Consider the following 19,938-nt stretch of genomic DNA (forward strand, 5'->3'; position numbering starts at 1 on the left):
GATCTGTATAACTATTAAAGGGAGAGGGAAAAATAAAAGGATGATAGTTGTATCTGTAATGTGGAGGAAAACAGATACTAAAGGAGGTACCAAACTGTGAAAGTATTCAGTAGCTAGAAAGAGAACTAAATAGTTAACATATTGATAATTACATCTACAATATACAATATTACACTAATTATTGAAAGAGAACAAATTTTGCATATAATAGTTTAATACTTAGAAACATTAATAAAGTAAGAATGATTTACCAAAGGTTGCAGCGTGTTCCACATTGTTAGATTTTACTTATTTATTTATTTCTTTAAGCAAGATTGGATGTCTTTTTCAAAACGATGTACTGACTGAAATGATAGTTTCATTGTGGAGCTGATCTGATCTTGGTATTTGGCTGGGGTGGGGAGGAGGTGGGTTTTCTTCATCTCAGGGAAGATTAACCCAAGAAAAGCATTATTGGAAAATGACTCACTGTATACTCATCCAGTTGCTGGACACAAAAGAGGGAATGGGAGCTTGTGACTGAAGCAGGAAAATGGATTTGCCCATTCTGTTCGTGGGTGAAATACACTATGAAAATGTGCTGTTACAGCCCAAATTATACAAGAAGTCAAACTGTACTGTGAGAGGTTATGTCTGGCTTTCTAAATTGAAAGAAACAATTCCTCTTGTATTTTTTATTATAAAGTCTAACTCCCTCAAAGTCAAGTGTGACAGTTTAAAAAGAGATAAATTCAGGGCTTTTTGTATAGTATTTGAACAAGTGTTCACACTTAGAAATACTTCTCACTTAAGTACAGTTTCACTTTTCTGATTTTCCAAATCATTTGGTTGGTAGTGCTGATGTTTGGTGTGATTTGCCTATAAATTTAATTTTAAGTTCTCTTATAGGTAAAGAAGATAGTCTGCTGCTATCCAGTTGTGCCAGGTGATCTCATTTTACCAGTCTTCAAGACTTTTATCGGAGTTAAAGGTAACTTGTGATTTTTTTTGTTTGTTTGTTTTAATACCAGAAAATGTACTGTAGKAACTTAATAAATATGAGCAGCTGTATTCTGTTTCAATTTCTCATAAATAGTATTACTGTTAATATGATAAATTACACGGTTTAACTTGGCAATTTAGTACTATTGCAAAAGGAAATACATTACTGATATATTAAGTTTTGTGGTTTTTTAGTAAATGCTTAAATTGTTAATTAAAATGTCCATGATATAACTGCTGTGTGAAAGTAACTTTACTAGTGGATTATTTCTTCTGCAAAATTCACTGCCTTTGGATTGTGGCCCATGTGAAAGCCATATCAAGAGAATATGGATTAGTTATTGTTGGGTAATGCAACAATCGCCATTCTGCTTGCTTAGTGAAATGTGAAAAGCATGTTCTCCATGTCATATGAGATTAGAGTTGCATGTAATGCAAATGGGAAAACTCTGTAGGAATACAACCTTGTTTATTTTACAAGATTGGAAAAAAAAAAAAGTCTGTTTGAGCTGCAGTAGTGGCTGCTGTTTGTAGTGGTGCTATGCAAAGTATTGCATCACAGCATCTCCTCAAGTATTGTTGTCAGCCCAGCAGGCTATTTAGGCATTGCTGACAAAAATGCTTAGCGTTTTCTAATTTCASTTTCCAACTCATGACTTGATCTCTGCTTGTTGTATTCTTTATGTAGTTCTTGCATCTGATGTATTACTTCCTGAAGTTCCTTTTGAAAGATAAAACAGAAACAAAATCAGAACAAATCCATGTAACTGATGCATGAAACTTCAGAGCCCAACAACACCTTCAACCCTCAAATCCTACTGCCCTTCCCAAATAATTCTCTTTACTTTAGTGCCTTCTATACTCACGTACCCTGTTTTTTTCCTGGTTCTGGACAAAAACTGGGGCTGAATCTTTTCTCATGAGAGTAGAAGACTCAAATCTAGGTGATGTTTGTGAGGCCTTGGAAAGGAGGATTTAAGATGCTTGCCCTTTTTTTCTGCCTATCACGTAACTTCCTTCAGTGGTAACATGATGTTTGGTGACTGGACTCAAGTATGAGTTGCCTGAGTTTTTTTGAGTTGGCCCTGTTCATAGACACTGATTTGCTGGCTGTGAATATTCTTTGAAGCAAGCATTTTTTTTTCTCCTAATGGATATGGTAAGTTACTACTGCTGCTCATCTATGGAGTTGCTTTTGGTAATGGTAGCTTGACTCTTCAGAAATCTTGTTGTGAAGCTGCATGGCAGGAGGATCTTCTCTGTTAAACTGGACACTTTGTCAATGGGGTTAATTTTAGAAGTGTGTTTTATTTAAAGGAGGTTCTAATTCAGTGGCTTTGAAAAGACTTGGTATACTATTTACCAAAGTATTTCATAGTCTTTGATTGTGGTCCCCCTCTGCCCTTGATCCTTTCTGAAGAAGGTGATACTGCTTGCCTTTAATTTACTCTGCTGCTATTACGTTATACAGTCTGTGTGCTCTGTAAGGCTGTTCTTAGTAGAAAGCACAATAGGGTTAGCTAAGGACAGTTTAAAGGGGACTGTGAGTTGCTTTGCTGCTGTAGCTTTGAATCTTCTCTTTTGCCTCTAACATTGTCTATGTGGCTTTCTGTTTGCAAAGCATTGATTCTAGAGAAATATTCTGTAGAAAAAGATGTCCAGTTACCAGAAAATAAAAATAGACTCTTAAAAAAAAGAAGTTGGATTTCAAAAGATCGGTTTCAGCTTAAATTACTTGCACTAATGACAAAGCAGAGTTTAACCAAATATTTATTATTGAAATTACTCTATAATTAGTAGTGTTGTACAGCTAAATGTAACACCAATTTACTGTAAATTACTGCTATCCCATTACTGTGGCTTGCGAAGTATAGGGTACAACTGTGGTATTCTTTTTAGTGGCCTGGATAAGAATTTGACTACAACATTTTAAGAATATATTTTGTATTTTTAATAGCATTCTTCAGTGTATATTTGAAATGTGTGATGTGATCTCTTACCACAATGGAAAATTAGAGTAGCTTTTTCAAATTTGAAGTACTCTGTTATCCTGTGCTTGGGATTTAAAATATATATTCTTGTTAGAAGCTTTGAATTGGCAATAGGCAGATGCTTAACTTGTGACTGTTTGACTCAGCGTGTTTCCTACTACTTCAGGAAAAACAAAAGCAAAATTAAAATTTGATTATGAAAGTAGGTACTTGGGTTTCACATTTATTCAAATAATTCTTGTTACTTCCAGTTACTCACAAGAGCAAAGATTCTTTAGAAAGCATTTTAGAATATACTATGTATACCCTGCAGATATGAAAAACAAACTTCTTTGAGTTTGATATTTTAGTTTTGGATCTGGAAACTCTTGTTCAATTTCCAGTACAGTATTTTGGACTTTGTAGACATTGTTTGTAGATTAACCATACTTTCTGCTGTTTCCTACATTGAAAGAAGCTTATTTTTGTCCTTCTAACACCTGTTCTGTTTCCCTCTTTTGAAGCTGTACTTAAAATAGATCTGTATCTGCTGTTATTGCATCAGCAATTGATTACTTTGCTTATTACTTTAATTTTTTTAATAAGCCTGTTTATTAGTCTCCTCTGAGAGGACTTGATCCTTTTTGTTGTATAGCTTTTTGGGTACTTTTTTCTGGTAGGATGCTACGTTACTGGGCCATGCATCTGAAGCAAACCCAGCATCTATAAAAGACAAAAAAAAATTATTATAATAAATTTAATGCTTATGTCAGTGCTTAGTCTTAAGGCTGCTTTGTGCCCTCTGTCAACACTTGCATTGCAGTAATCTTTGACGAGAGGTTAGCAATATAGCGATCCAATGCAGCTGTTCTGATGAAGTCTAGGATTACTGCATATCAGTGCTAGTCTTCATTCTTTACAACTCAAATTACAAATGCTTTAGCATTAAACCTATTTTTGATCTCTAATTATCTCACATTAATTAAGTTAGGATTTTGGATATTTGGACCTACTTTCACTATATGCTTTCTCTTTTCTTTGTGTGCTAGGAGATGTGTTTTATAGATAGTAACTTATTTTTCTGTGTCTTCAGTATGGGATTTGCTTACAACATGAGACCATTGTAACTTTTTCAAGTGTGTTGGAGTATTTTCATTTACATGAGGAAAGCAAACATTTCTGAAGACTGAAATCCATACTCTATCTTCTAATTCCATTCAATAGAAAAGGTGAGACACTTAGCACATTAAAACATTAAGACTTTTTGTCACGGTTTAATTTATACCATTTCTTGTATCCCCTCTCATTTCTGTAAGTATGGATGATAGTTAAGTTCCTTGGGATATTTGCAAAATAGAATGATAGAATTATGGAACAGACTGAATACTTGAGGTGTTGTGTAAAAAAAAAAAACCCCAAAAAAACCCCCAAAAAACCAACAAAAAAACAGTATTACCAGTGCATTTTTTTCCTGAAATGTAGCAGAATTGACACTGTATAAGTGAATTTGGGAATAGCTTTTACCTCCGTGCTATTTTGTGGGTGAAAAAAATTGTGGAGAAAAGATTTCTTCTCTGTAAAAAGACTTACATTGGCAGAGATATCTATGTTAAAAACGTAGTAAGATTTCATTTTGCCTTCGGATAATGAAACATGRTAGCAGACAAAATGTTGAATTGGGGAACATATGAGTGTGATATGCTAAAATACTCCATTTTARGAATACCAAATTATATTTGTTATATGTGGTATACTGCTTTTTGAATTTTAGGACCATAAGCGGTTGAAGCCAAAAGCTTATTTTCCCCTTCTCCTCTCTACATCCCTCCACCAATTGTTTTGGCAAATTTAGTRTAAAATATATGTTGCTGCGTACTTTACCTATATCCTTAGGCAGCTGCAAGCTCAGTAACCTGGCAGACTATTTGCAGTACTAACTAGACACCAACTATTAAATGTCATGTGAAACAGATTGCATCCTTCTGAAGGAAAAGTTTGTGCAAAAATTTTAGTGCTGATACAAAAGAATGATAAGAATGATGTTAGAAGTTGTATTACTTCTTGTTTCCATTTGTATTATGGATTTCTGTTTCTTGTATTATTGGAATGTCTTATGAAGCTTTATAATACATACTTGTTAGCTGAAGTATACTTGTCTGTGCTGGCTTTTTGGAAAGTCTAAATGATTTAGCTCTTTATCTTCACAGAATTGCAGAATAGTTGAGGTTGGAAGGGACCTCTGGAGGTTGTCTAGTTCAAGCTGCTCAAGCAGGGACACCTCGAGCAGGAATCACGGTGCTTGAGGAATTGTGCTTGACGTGTTGGACTAAGAGTGAAAGTATTTTCATTACTGCTTGCAAATGGGCTTTTAAAAATTCATGTGAGTGATATGAAACAATAGGTTGGGAACAGATTCACCTGAACCATATACTGCTTTTTATAAAAATAATGACTTCTATGCGTTTTTTAGTGCTTTTGTTCACAGCTCACAATTTTTAGCTGTGATTTTTAAGTTTCATTTTCATTATCTTTGCTTGCATTCTAAGGGAACACCTGGCATGAAGACGGTTGATTTACCATAAAATACCATAGTTGTTAGGTCTGTTTAGAGTATGCCTAATATGTTAGATAAAGCTCAAGATATATGCCATGCATAGCTGTTACAGTTGCAGAATGGGACCAGATGAAAGCAGTTGTTATTGGCTGAACATCATGAGCCCTAGTTTTCTGACTTCAAACATTTTATATCCATTAAAAAGTTGTTGAATAGTGTGGGGAATATTAATTTGGATGGCAAAGTTAAAAAGAAAAAAAAAATGCTAGCATATTGCAGTTTAGATGTAAAGGTTAAATACTTAAAATCTAAAACTGGAGGTAAAATCAACCTGTTCTTTTATTTGTGAATGATTTTTGATTTGTTTCCAAGGGGTTGAAGATTAAAAATGCCATTTAAAATGCCTGGATCTTTTCTGTTCAAAAGTTCACAAGAGTGTTTTGATTTTACTAATTTTAAAAGAAGTCATTTTTTTCTCTCTGACTTAAATATACTTGATAAATAGTTTTTTGTTAAACTTTTAAAACTTCATTTATGCATTTACCTTAAAAAGACATTTCTGCAGATGTTAAAGTTTACAAATTCTGTGTGTTTTTATGTTGTACCATTCCCAAGATAAACAATAAACATCCTATGCATATGCTTGCTAGAAGAATCAGTATATAGGCAGTTAATTTAATTGGATAATGCATAACAAATAGAGGTAGTCAATGAATATCTTTTGGTTATGTCAAAAGTAAAAACATAGGCATATATTTCAGAAGAATGCTTTATTTCTCTGGCTGATTCTTTTAATTACTTCTGTTGACTAAACCTTTGTTTCAGATGATGTGGGCAGTATATCCATAGGTGTCCCTTAGTAAACTGATGGTGTAATTATGATGGCAAGCCAAGTTAAAGTAATTTGATCATACTTTCAGAGATCCTATTCAATTTAACCTTCTTTGTGAAAGAAACAAAAATAATTTGGACCAAAGCTAAGGATGAACCCAGAGCATAGTAGAATTAAGTTAGAACTATTCCTAATTACTGGTTTCCAGGCTACATTGTTCTTGAACACTTCTAATTTTTGATTTACATTTCAAGGCTCAAAGTTTCAGAAAGTTCTTGGTGATTTGGAGAAATTTCAGTGAATAAATCATTTAGATATAGGGGAGACCTTACTCTGTAGTTTAGTGTGAACAGAAACCTAAAAAAAAAAAAAAAGGTGATGGTGTCTTTCATGGGTCATCATTAAGAGAGGTGGATAATTAACACATTTAAGGGGGTAAAGGCAGCTGGCTGATATGAAATTAGTGTTGATTAAAAATCTTCATATAAAAGATGCTTTGTACAGATATTTTCTTTTACTTCATATATTCACATGGAGGAAGTGAAATTTTTGTTCTGACCATACTGTGATATTGGACTATGTTTTTGGTAATCACTTGATTTACTACTATTTCAAAGGGTAAATTGCTGTATTTTGAGCAATGATGAAAATCAGAGCAGAGCTGCAGTACTCTGATTTTCTTGTATATCATCAATTTTTTTTTAACTGAAGATAGGTTCTATGTGTTAGAACTTGACTGTGTAGTACATAAAGAAGCTATTTCAGTTTTTATARTAGGGAAAGTGCCCTCAGATTTAAATTTTAAATTAATTTATTTTTTAAAAAAAATAATTTAAAATATTTAAAAAATTAAATTAGGAGATAGTGCAAGTCCGTATTATAAAAATCCCACAACAATGTCATGTTTTCAATTCCTTTTAACTTTAGTTAAAGCATCTTTTTTTCTACCCTGCCTTCTACCCCTTAATAGAGTTTCATTGCATTTTTTGTGCTCTTTTTCATTCTGGTTTATGGTCTGCGATTGAAAGATTTTTTTAAAAAAAACTAAATTTGAATCAATACCGAATTTTTGCAATTTCCTTCTTTCAGGAAATAGCTTTTAGTAGAACAGTTTTCTGAATTTTAGTGAAGTTAAATAATTTTCATGTGCAATAAGTAGGTGAGCTGGAACTTAGTGGCACACTGAGCACTTAGAACTTCTGTTAGAAGAATATCCTGCTGTATCAACCCTACTAGGTACCTGTTGCCCAGGATTTCTGTAGCTTGTCAAATCTTGCTTGTTCTTTCCTCACCTTCATTTCCTATATAAAATGAAATAAAGAAGATCACTTTTATTTGGAGAAACTAAGTTTATCTTGAGTATTGAGTTTTTCATTTGTTTTAGCAGAAGCTGCTCTTCTCTAGCTTTGGTTTCTGTCTCTTGCCATGTATTTGATCTAGTCACTTCTTTCTGGTCTGCTTGATGTACGTGTGTGGGGAAATATGAGGGATGATAGTGTGTTGAGATGGCATTGATTTGCTGTCAGATGTTTAAATTCTTGAATATATCTCATCTTCATCTGATGGAAAGGACCTCTATATACACATACATCGCAAGAGTATTTCATGCTGAATACAATCCTTAAATTACCCTGTTACAGAAATTTGAGAATATCTGATTCTGTGCACTTAGGTCTTTTTTCCCAGATATGTTCAGTTAAGGTAGTATTCTCTGATAGTTTCAAAATGTCACTGGAATGTTAACACTTGTGCAGAACTTATCTTGTTTTATATTTGGTGTTGTAAAGGGTTGAATACTTTGTGACAGAACAACATTAGTTGGATTTCTGAATGAGTATAGTGTTGGAAAAAGCTTGGTAATGTGTAATTATTCTGTAAAATGTAGGAGAAAAAAATCACAATGCAACTTTGACATCTGTCAAAACAGAGCTTCGTAAGTATTAAATATTCTTACTAAAACAGCAAGATGCTGCTGTAATGGGAATTCCACCTGTATCAGGTTTTTTTAGTTGTTTGTTTACTATTTTTGAGAGTATTACTGGTGATCTTTATAAAAGATTAAAAACTCTACTATGCCATAAGATTTCTTTGCAGGATTGAAGTTAGGATTATTTCCACTTTTCAATAGCTTAGTTTAAACTTTACAAAAATTTGGTTTCTTTAAGAAATTCTTTGCAGAGATTTATTAGATGAAAATGATGTGCAATCAACTAAAATAGGAAGCTGAGTATGGAGCCTGTATATGGAAGTTATGTAGGAAATCTTTAAGCAACTGAAGTTGGGCTTTTGTCTTCAACAGGTGTAATGGGTTTTTTTTTGCTCTCCCTTCCCCCCCCAGTCTGGGTTTATCCTCTAAAAGTGTGATTTCCCATATTTTCACAGCTCATAGCTCTCTGTAACCATTTCCTCAYCACCTCTTTCTTCTGCTGTTCTCCTGCCTTTTTCATTTCTCCTGTTGAATTAACTCTTAAGTAAATGCTATTGTTTGCAAAGTCACGGTCTACTAAAGACTGGAAGATGTGTTTTGATCTGCTACTCATAGTTAGACATATGAAATTTGTAATGGGTTGAGAGTGGTCTGATGGTGATGTGTTGCAAAAGTATGCATAACTTTTGTGTCTCCTGTGAGCAATAAAATGTTACCTGATCCAGAGATGGGATTTTTAAATGCTATACTATTCAAGTATGAAAGGTTTCTTGTTGCTTTATATAAAGGTGATCACATTCAGGGCTTTAACTGAAACTGTAGAAACCGCTTCAGAATTCTTTGTTTAGAAAAGGCAACATAGCTAGTGTTGCAAATGGGATAATATAAAATAGTCCTTATAGAAAAAGAACTACAGTTTTTCTTGCAACATCAGACTAAGCTGATGATGTCCTTTCCAGCACTTCTGTCCTTTAGTTTGGGAAACAGTTCTTGTTGCTTTTACCTTTCCAGGCTAAAGGGAAATGCCTTGTTATCTTTTGAGGTATGTTCTCCCTTTGCATAAAATGCATTTCAATGTACAGACCTGTCCCTGTGCTTGAAAAGCACTACCATAGGCTACCCTTACTTCTCAAGAGTATGCGATTGTTCACATGACAAAATTGCCTTTGCTGATACCCTGAAGGGCCAGTAATTCTGCAGAAAGCTGAAGTACCTCTGCTAGAAGTCTCTCAACAATACATTGCTTTTAGCCAGTAGAATGCTATGTTCAGTTTTCTAGTTTGATCTGCTGGCTTGGTTGTAGTTACATTTTTGAATTACTTGTGTGCTTTGTTATTTTGCTATTAGTGTTTAAAACACTCTTGAAAATTTTACTGTAGAAGGCTGGAGGAACCAAGCAGAAAGATCATAGATCAAACTAATCTTTAAATTCTCAGCTTGTCACTGTATAGGGAGAAGTGATAGCAAGAGAGAAGTCACCAATGCTCATGTAAAGCATACTTGGGCACAAACTCCTAAGGCTTCAGCCTCCATTAGCCTTCCCTTTCTGTTTGGAGTGCTAAAGAGGGCCTAATTTGGAGGGAGGGAAATAAGAGGAAAGGGAGGAATCTAGTCATATGGAATTTTGTTTTCCATTTTTCAGACATGATCAGCTGTGCTCTGTTCTTTCCTGCAGCCTGGTAACTTGCTTGGATAAGGTATACTTGCTCCAGTGCATGGAAATACACTGCTAATCTTTTTTCTTTCTACAGCTAGTCAGCTTTGTGGCTGTTTGCCTAGCATTATTGTAGGAATGGTAATATTCAAAGGTCTGACCAGCAGATAGCTCTTGAATAGCATGAAGTAGAAAAAGAGTTATGCAAAGTAAGGGGCTTGCAGTCTAACATAATGCAAAGACACTGCACTATTGTGGTTTTGTGCTCATGAGACGCTTGAGTCAACATAGCAATGTATGATCAATAGGATGCTGCTTTGTTTCCTGTAGGCAGTTTTATTTCCTCTTTTTATGTAGGCAGTTTTAACTGTTAAACATTTAATTCTATCTGTAAAGCTAAAATAATCTCAAAATGTCTTCACTTACTGGTTGCTGTTGATTTAAATTTGAAGAATGTGTAAGAAATACAGTAGTACTAAGTATAAGAACTAATTTCTTCTTTCTCTGCTTAAGCTAGGTTGTCATTGCCTCCAGTAATACCATATTTTTAAATTGTATAACCTTTCAATTGAAAAAATTACAGCATCAGAATGGTTAGTTATATTGATTTATTGAAGTTGTTACCAGGAATTCCCACCAGGGAGGGTTTTGAAATATAGCAATTGGTAAGCAGATAGAAAATATATCATGTTTTGAAGGGATTTACTGTAGTGAGGTTCTGAGTGGGTGGCAAAGAGGTTGCCATCTCTCCTCCTTAACCCATTGCAAACATGCATTAGAGAATATTTCCTCATATGAAGAGCTCAGTGTAAACTCTTGAAACTTCTTATTTTAAGCCCTTTAAATCACTTTTTAATATCATGACATTTTTCTCTGATCTTATGATGACTGTATCTGTTTTCTTCTGTAGTTTACATAAGAAAGTAGGTTGTCATTAAAACATGAGGGATCTGCTGATTCTTCCAAAAAGGGTGAGATGCTATTATGAGAGTTCTAAATAAGATCTACTAAGTTCTTGTAGTAAGATGCCCAAGATTTTTCATTTTTTCTCTTCCTCATGCAATGTCATGAGAATTGTAACCTGATTTATACTGTATTTTCTTCCTCTTCCTTCAAGTTAAAAAAAATGAATTAAGCAATTTAAATTGTACATAGGCTGCAAATGAACTTCCTTGAACTGTTGCATAATAGAAACTTCTAACAAAAACTACTGATACTTTCTCTTGAAGAACATACTGTGGAGGTTGGTATAGTCAGTCTCTTGAGTGAGACGGAAGTGCTTTATATATTGTCTATATATGTGAACATGTGCCCGTGTCTAAAATACAGCTTTGAAACTATCTGTTATTGATCAAACTATGAACAGATATGAGGAAAAGTATACTCTTGGTTCGCAATGTGATATACACAGCGGGTGTTACCTCTGCCTCCAGTCTAACAGGTCACCGTGACCTGTAAACTGCAACAAGATTTGTGTGCCTGTAACTGAGGTATTTCTAGTCTGAGGAACTGCTGCTACCAAAATACCAGAATGACTGTCTGTGAAGCCTTTTGAACTAAGCTTGAATGAGTGCAAATACACTGTGACTATTTGACCAAAATTGTAAGATAAGCTATTCATGAGATAAAACTTCTATCTATATCATCCTTTCTGCATTATTAGTTTAAATACTTGCAATAATCAGAGCTTTTCAACCCTCCTTTCTTCCTTTTTATATGTTAKTCAACTAACTGTATCCACATGTTTCTTGGTGCAGAAGATCTTGAATTAAGGGCGTAAACTATGTAGTTCTTTTTTTTTTAAAAAAAGAAAAAAACTCATCATGAAGGTCCTACAAGTCTGTCTTATACCAGCTGAAACTGATTTATATGGCTAGATTTGATTCTGCTAACTTCTTTCAGCAACTTTTTAATTAATGTAGTATTAGTGTGATAAAAGCAAGGCAAGATCAGTACACATCTTCAGGCGATTAGTTGTTCATGTATTTGAAATACTATTCCTCTCATGTTCTTTCACCTTTTTCTTCCCTTCTCCGATTTCCCACTTTACAACATGATAGTTGTGGAAGTAGTAATATGAAGTATTGAAATTTATAAATGTGAAACTGAGAATAAAAGCCAAAATCCTTGTTTTGTCAGCATACTAACAATCTCGGTACCAGAATTGACGAGTTTCTGTAGTTGTAAGTTTCCTGTCTACAAGCCACTTTTAGCTAGCAGTGACAAATAAAGTTATTGTCTGTCTTATAAACCTCCTCAGTATTCACTTGAAGTTTACTTGTAAGCATCAGGAATACAAATATTTAAGCTAAGGTCTAATGAAAGACCTAGTGAAGCATGGCTTTCTGTGACTGTCTTCCTTTATACAAACTGCCAGCTTTCTTCCTGTCCCCTCAAAATGTTTCAGTGCTGTCATTATCTTTCTTTCCTTTGTTTCCTTCCATTATAAATATAATACCAAATATTATTAAGTAAGTATGTGTTTGGTCTGGCCAGTAAACGTACTGACTGTAAAGCTAGTAAGACAAAGAGAATGTAATTATGGATTCATACTATAGATTCTTAGTTGATTTGAATCTCTTTTCTGCCTAGCTGCTTTCATGAATCTTGTAGGAATTGAGTATTATTGAGATCTCTGAACTACTGCCAAATTCAGTTGAAATTGACCATTGAACTTCTCTATTAGAGAAAGATAACAAACAGATGAACAGATAGGCAGTATGATTACAGGAGCCTTGTTTCTTGTAGGAAGCCAGGCAACTGCTGTAAACATGCCTTATTGTTGGAGTTCAGAATAGTCTTTTTCCTTTTATTCCTAAAACATCTGATGGTGATCAATATTTCTTGATTGCACTTTGTTTTACAAACTGATTTGAGGTAGAGATTCAAGCTTTTGCTTTGGTGAAGTACTTGGCATCTATGGTCATAGATAGGAATGCCTTTATTTTACACTACATATCTCTCTTTCTGCCTCTCTTGGAGAAAAACTCTAGTCATTTTATTTGTGCCAGTAATCACAGAACCTGAAGAGAGAGTCTAGGCCAACCCCCTGCTCAAAGCAAAGCTACATGGCACAGGTTGTCCAGTTGGGTTTTGAATGTCTCCAATGGTGCACACTCCACAGCCTGTCTAGGCAACCTGTTCTAGTGCTCAGTCACCCTCACAGTGAAAAAGTATTTTCTCATGTTCAGAAAGAATTTCCTTTGTTTCAACTTGTGCATATTGCCTCTTGTCCTGTCTCTGGACAGCACTGAGTCTGGCTCTGTGTTCTTTACACCACCACCACCCCCCCAAAAAAAAAAAAAAAAAGAAAAAGAAAAAAATCGGATATTCGTTAATAAGATCACCCCTTTGTCTTTTCTTCTGCAGGCTAAACAGTCTCAGCTTTCACACCCTCTCAAATTTTCACACCCTCTCAAATTTGAGATGCTCCAATCCCTTAACCATCTTAATGGCCTTTCACTCGACTAGCTCCCGTATGTCTGTGTCCCTCTTGTACTGAGAAGCCCCAAACTGGATGAATCTGTATAATATGTGACAGGGTCATGATGCCAAGAAACAGTGTGCAGTGAATCCATATGCATCTGTTAGGTATGGGAGAGTTTCTGTCTCCTAATGCTCTGTCGTTTATAGTCTGTGTACATTTTGCCAGTGATTACCTTGGCACTCCTTATAAGAACAGAAGAGTTYGTATTTAGTTCTAAAGTCCAGGTCCCAGGCTTGTGTACTATATTTCAAATAGTAGAAATGGGGATGGGGAAAATCAGCAAAAGGAAAAAAAGCCAATACAGAAAATGGTTTTGATTTGGAAGGAAATTGTGTATATTTTTTTTTAAGTTACATTTTATTTGACTAGCTCATTATTTCTAAACTGTAATGCTTAAAAATATAATAAATTACATGATTTAATTTCTAGAGTGAAGGCAGAGATTCTTCTGTTTTGTATCTCTGATCATTTTTTGTACAGATAGTCTTGAGGAGATACCCATTGGGGTTTAAGCTCTGAATGTGAGGCACAGTTGCCAGAAGACTACCAAGCTTGGGAGAAAAAGTAATGTTTCAAACTTTCGTTGGTATTTCTGAATTACTTTAGCAGTTTCTCCCCTCTTTCCCCCTCCCTCCCCGCCCCGAAATCGTGAAGCGAAAAGCAGAAGAAAGCTTGAAAAAATGGCTAATAGTTCTGTTGAAACAGAGTATTTGCAAACTGCCTTTTGCTATCAGGCRAGTCCGGCTGCTATGCGAACTCACTATGTGCGTTGTTGACTTTTGTTCCAAAAACACTTCAGCTGTTTTGCTACATCCTTTTCAAGCTCTTGACTCTTTTGAATGTGTCTTATCTGGCAACTCAAATCTGTGACAACTTATCATGAGTAAAAGGTCTTACTTCCTCCTCCTTTGCAAATAGGAAAAGATGTGTTAAGTAGCAGAATAATGTTGCAAAGTAGGTAAAATACCATYATGGAAGTTACTCTAGTGACCTTTAAATCATTTGATGGGTGTCTTTGAGTAAGTAGACAAGTTCTGCTCGGATAGATCTAAGTGACAAATGATTCTCTGCTGTTCTGGAAGCCTTAGCATTATAAAAAATCAGCATTTTATTAGATTTGATTAGATTATTTTGATGCAATGTTTTAAAACAGATCTGAATACCTCTTACTAAAATGAAAATTCAACACTTCAGAATTTTTTTTTTCTTAGTATACCAGCTAAAGAACCAGCCAAAGAACCATCTGATGCCTGAATATTTTCATATTTGTTTTTCACTAGGATGTGTCAAGTTATCCTTTAGTTCTGCTGTAACAAGGACTATCTTGAAATCCTAGCCTTAGTTTGGCCATCATTGTCTTACTAGTATTGCTCATTAGGCATTAGTATTAATTTATTACCAGAACATTCTCATACTACAGTAATAAAGCAAACTACAAATTTGCTTTTCTGCTATAATACTCTGCTATTTGTATTTTGCCCTTTTACTTACCCTTTACCTTTTTGTGCCTCAGAAAATATCCATTATTCTATATACATCCTGTTCCAGTTTAATTAAAATTGCTGGCAAGAGCAACTTTCTGGAAAACTTCCTCTCTCATTAAGATTTTAACCAAATGYATGCCTTGACTCAGGTATAAAACCCACAGTCTTTTGCAGGTGCTCCCCAACTGTTTCAGATGAGGAGACAGCCTACTGGCGGGTCACATAGTGTGGACTTGAGAACAGGTGGGGGCATATATGAAATGAATGTAACCCTCAAACGTTTTTTTTTTTTTGAAGAATTTCATGAGTAGCAGGAGACAAAAATGCTGTGATAGGTCCTCAAGACTGGTAAGTAGTGACTGTCATTTGAATTRGTAAGAAAATATGGAATATGATTGATCAAATTAAGCTGAACATTCTGTGCAGAGAATTAACTGAGATTCTTGTAAGTGTGGAAGCAGTGCCCTTTCTTTTTCCCTGACCTTAAGCATGTGGGAAAGAAGACAGTTTCTAAGCAAGGGGAAAAGGAAATTGTCTCATATTTACTAAATCCTTTTCCTACCAGGAAGTATGCATCATGATTATATGCTTGGCAAGAGGGAGTACGTATTTTGGCACRTATGTCTCTCTTTGTAGCTCTAACAGCCTGCCAGTGTTGCAAGCAACACTAGCAGCAGTCTGTGTCCCAGGCATTTTTAATTTTAAATCCCAGTGCGCATAGCAGGGAAGAAGCTCCATGGGGATGGGCACTATTTGGTCTCCTTGGTACATTTTCCTTTCCCAGTGAACTGAGTAAAGAAAGGGTAAGGAGGAAAGGAGAAGCAAATATGGTGATTACTTTGCAGGCAAGCCCCTCCGCATCTGAGCTGAATATCCTGTGAATATTTGTCTAACTCGGAGCATGTTCCAGGCTAGTTGTGAAGGAACCAAAGGTCTGCAATCTAATGGTATCTGAAAGCTATTCTTTAAACCATTGTTTGTGTGCACCAACCCCCAGAAATACAAATAGCATCGCCTACACAAGCATGCAAGAAATTTTGTAGACAGTACCTGCTTGCTTGCCAAATACAAAATCAATCATTTTCTCCACTTTTTTTTAAGTATATGGTTAAACATCTTGTGAAGTTTCTATGAGGTCAAGCATATGTCATGAACTTCAGTCCTCAGTCAGTGATCAAACTCAGATGACTATGCCATTTGACAGGAGTGGGATTTTTGAAGGGACATGGAAGAACTATGAAGTATAAAAATTGAGTTGTTAGCAGCACAGACATATCAGTGATGTTTCCTGAAGATACTCACCAGACCAAATTGTTTACAGCTCCAAGTATAGCCCCAAAGTGAGTGCCACAGCTTGTAAGGGTTGGTCTTTATCTTCAGGTATTTCTCTTGAGCAAGGGAACCTGAATCTTTTTCCTGAGAACTTGATACTTCGTAAGTGATTTTAGCTGTAGGCAAGACAAAATAGATTACTGTGATATGATTAAGACAAGCAGCAACATAGTCTCTTCTACTAAGTTGATACTAATGAACAGAAAAGGGAGGAGTTGTTTTTCAGATTAAATATATATTGTCTTTATGAGATAAAAACAAAGATTTGGTTATTTATAACTGCATTGGATGCAGTTCGTGTTTAGAACAGCACTCCCCTTCCCCCTTCCCCATTCCATCATACAAAATTGCTGCTTCACCTTTTTCTACACCTCCTAACAAGACAGATATACYTGTTCTGTTTCAGTTAGCTGTTTAAGTGGCTTCTCTCTAAGCCAGGTATGTGAAGTGGTTCATTTTAAACATCAGGGAGAGGCACATCTGTTGAGCCAAGATAGTAATGAACAATTACAGCCTTAGTAGACAGTACATAACATCAGTCTCCCATGTATGGAATGATGTTCATTTAATCATTATTTGTTAAGATTTAGTATGGTCAGGTATAGTATGGGATAGAGTAGGCACACTTGCTGTGCCCTGCAATGAAAAATTGAAGGAAAGAACTTTGATTTTTGTCRAGAGTATTGGTTGATGCTAGATTTCACTGACTGGATTCCATAGCTAAGTGCTGTCCTGTAACTATTTGTTAGTTTTGAGTAAGATGAAAAATATTATTAGTTTACAGAAAGTTACTTTGGGATCTTCCTAATCACTATTGAAAATATTTTCTGCCTGTGACATAATCATCATGCTTAACTTTGCAAGCCTTCAATGACGCTTTTGTTTATGCATTTGAAGGCTAGAAATAAATATTTTACTTTTCATGTTGCACTTTATATGCAGATGTATTTTTTTTTCCTCATGTATTTAGGAAATCATATAGCTGTTTAGGTGAGTGCTAACAGATTTGTCTAGCCTTACAATTAATTTTCCCTTTTAGAATACAGCTAGATGATAATATTGAGTATCCTCTATATCCAAGAGTTATTTTTAAATTAGACATGTAGGACATGTAGATATTCCTTCACTTTTGATGAAGGAGGTAGTCTTTCAATGCTGTACAAATCAGAAGTAACATAATAACCACTGAAAACTAAATACTTACAAGCTAAAGCCTTAGAAAAAAATACTGAGGTTTTTATGGGAGATGATGGTATTCCAGAGTGTCAGCGTTTTCTCATCCTTCCTTGGATGGTTTCTTTGGAAGCTCTTTATTTATTTTATTATTTAGACAAATATATTTAAGCCAATATTTAAGACAATGTCACCTTAAACAGTTTTTTCAACTCATGGTCAAAAAGCATTCTTGATTTTTCTATGAGAATCGGTCTATGTCTTTTGATGATTATGAATTCCAGCAGGGCTAGAAATAAACTAGATATAAATGTTACAGTGCCTGGCTTTGTAGTTGGTTCTAGTTTCAGTTGCAGATTTGATAGTATTGTATTTTTAATGGTTTCCAGTGTTATATGAAGTATCTGCGTTCTTAATTAGGAAAGTAGAAGAACAAAACCCTGTCTTGTTYTAAAACTTGCTATAGATTTGGAACTGTAAGGATTTTTGGATGCCAGAGCCCTTAACTGAGATCACTTTCTTGCATGTGTTGCACTCCATTCTAAGGTAATGAAAAAAACCTAGCTGTTGTGCTTTGATTGTGAATCTGTTTTTTCTTAATCTTTGTCTGCACGGTGATCTTGCTGACTGCTAAAATATCACTTTCCAAATTGGCATGCAGTCAACCTTTGCAATCTTCTCACTTAATCCATACAAAGAAAGTCAATATCGCATATCATCTTCTGGATTTTGTTGTAAAATTTTTGACCCTAGCAGTAAAACAGTATATTTTTTCCTCATTTGAAAGAGGAAGGTATTCTTTAAATCTAGAAGTAATTGCTGGGACATGGCTATGCTAATCATAAACAAAACCTTTTAAGAATAAAATGGTGGTTGGTGTTCTATCTTCCTGAGTAGAAGATTAAATGAGGAGTTTCTTGARTTTTAGTTGACACTTGATCTTTTAAGCATGCTAAGTCACTTTTTTTGTCTGTAGTTTGCAGCTCAGTTACAATTGGATTTACTCTTTGGTTATTGTGTATTTTGTCATGTAGTGAATCATAGAATTAACTTTATAGTAATCAAACCTGCCTTGATTGTGGCTTATGATAGCAAGTTAGCTGGTTTGTAGGTGTTTCAGACTTTGGCCCACACATTTAGCTCACCTGTTATTTACTTGAAGAAACACAGGTGAGTGTCTAAAGAAGTAGCTGACTTGGCAAGAGCAGATCTGTAGTGCCACTTGAAAGCTTTTCTTGTATGTTACTTAAGAGTTGACAGTTCATAAGAATATAAGAATAACATTTCTGCCACAGGTTGCTGTTAAGATGGTTTAGAAATACTTGGTAACATCTTTGGCTGGTAGAAACTAGTTCTCTGTAAGTGTAGTAAACATTAATGGAGAGAATAAAGAAGCTGTAGGTATACTTCAAGTATCATTTTCTGTCTTCCTTATGATTATCAAGAACTTGAATGCTTACAACAGTATATAGATGAAGTTGATATTTTCCATACCTCAGAGCTACTAATGACAGGAAGACTGGGGAGACAATAGTGGATTACAGTTTTTAAACACTTAAGAACAAGCCTCCAGCTGAGAAGTGCTGGCAAGTTAGAGGTATTACAGTTCRAAGAGGAGTGTTGAAGAGAAAATGTAGATGTCGTACAATGAGTTTTAAAAACATACCTAAGTCTGTAGAATGCATGGAGCTGATGGCAGCAGTTCAGTTAAATTAAGATTCAATACAGCTAAGTGAAGGGACGGTTGTAAAGAGAGGAAGAATGTATGGTATAGGCTTGTATAGTATTTCTAAGCTTAATATAGAAGGAAATCTCCCGAGGCACTTCAGGAAGTCTTAGTGAAATAAATCAGAGTGAATTTATCTATAGCTGGGAACAAACTTGTTTCTTCTTGCTTTGTTTCAGTGTTTTTTCTAGTGAAAAGTAAAGTTCAATGGTTTAGTAAAACAAAACAAAAAAAACACTCTACGCTCAGCTTTCTTACAGACTTTTCTACGGTCTTTCCTATCAGCTCAGTTTAAAATAAACCAGTGTGAAAGCTGATAGGAAAGACTGTAGAAAAGTTTGTAAGAAAGCTGAGCGTTTTTTGTTTTGTGTAGAGGTTTTTGGTTTTGTGTTTTTGTTTGTTTTACCAAATGTTAATGTTGGGGGCAAAGTAAGATTAGATATGAATAGAGAATAAACTAAGTGCCAAGGTTATATGATTCCTTTTTGTGAATGAAGAAAATCTTGGCTGTGGTTCCCTTAGTAATCATTTAAAAAATATTTTTACTTGCACAGAAGCTAGAATTGCATAACTTTATTCAGTGAAGATGAGTGTTCTCAATTACAGATCTTATATACTTAAATTTTGTAAATAGTGTGCTTTCTTTAGCATAGTTTGTTCAAATTATTTATATGGGAAGGAGAAACAATAGCACCTTTAATTTTTTTTATTGTTTTCCTTTTAAAATAATGATGTAAATACTCAGTGATCAGAATGCTAAACAAGATTTTTAAATATACTTAAAAGCAAGAATAGTTTCTTTGCCTTTTTTTTTTTTT

General features: G+C 34.8%; 1 protein-coding gene across 1 annotated transcript in view; it reads left to right on the top strand.

Annotated features, from left to right (window-relative positions):
- The first annotated feature begins 881 nt into the window (after positions 1 to 881).
- Positions 882 to 19,938, top strand: part of EPB41L2 (erythrocyte membrane protein band 4.1 like 2) — a 111,611-nt gene continuing 92,554 nt past the window's right edge. Inside the window, exon 1 of the mRNA XM_085311116.1 lies at positions 882 to 970. The gene's annotated coding sequence lies outside the window, so the exon portion shown is untranslated. The remainder of the gene's footprint in view (positions 971 to 19,938) is intronic.

Source organism: Rhea americana, unplaced genomic scaffold, assembly GCF_003343005.1.
Source record: "Rhea americana isolate MKP2758 unplaced genomic scaffold, rheAme1 scaffold_332, whole genome shotgun sequence".
Taxonomy (NCBI): Eukaryota; Metazoa; Chordata; class Aves; order Rheiformes; family Rheidae; genus Rhea; species Rhea americana.